Below are 508 nucleotides of genomic sequence, written 5' to 3'. Positions count from 1 at the left end.
GGCGCTGCGACGAAACGGAAGAGACGAAACAGTTCGACCAGTGTGGACGAGACGGGACCGACGACGAAACAGATCAAGCTGGACGCGACTATACTGGAGGAGAATGAAGAGGAAGGTGGAGGTGGACAAGGCAAAGAGGAGAAGGTAAGTTTGCTGCTATTTTTTTTGCCTGGATGACTAGAGTTGTATGATTAGGGGAAGACTGATGTTAGAGCGAATGCTGTCTAGTGACAAATAATTTCAAGTGACAGGATGAGTGAACACATACAAGACGGCATGACCCACTGGTGGTCATTTCATGTTTTCCGTTAGGACCTGAAATCATGCCGTCCTAAAGAATGAATTACTAAATTTTGATGGCGTCTTATACGTGTTAAAAAACATTATTGCTAATTTTATATTTCTTTCCACAGTTGGACACCACACGAGCCGACAAAACGGTCGAACTCAGCAGCGACACCACGGTTCACGTCAAAACCAAGCAGCACAAAATCAAGAAGCGCAAACG

At 45.3% G+C, this 508-nt stretch overlaps 1 long non-coding RNA gene across 1 annotated transcript; it reads left to right on the top strand.

The window, feature by feature from the left end:
- Positions 1-7: 7 nt before the first annotated feature.
- Positions 8-492, top strand: LOC113473597. The gene is made up of 2 exons (XR_003395531.1): positions 8-144; positions 414-492. It is a non-coding gene; the product is annotated as an uncharacterized LOC113473597 (long non-coding RNA).
- Positions 493-508: the final 16 nt, after the last annotated feature.

This window comes from Diaphorina citri, unplaced genomic scaffold (genome assembly GCF_000475195.1).
Source record: "Diaphorina citri unplaced genomic scaffold, Diaci psyllid genome assembly version 1.1 scaffold46985, whole genome shotgun sequence".
Lineage (NCBI taxonomy): Eukaryota > Metazoa > Arthropoda > Insecta > Hemiptera > Psyllidae > Diaphorina > Diaphorina citri.
The sequence above is the reverse complement of the archived record's forward strand: the minus strand, read 5'-3'. Positions and strand labels throughout refer to the sequence as shown.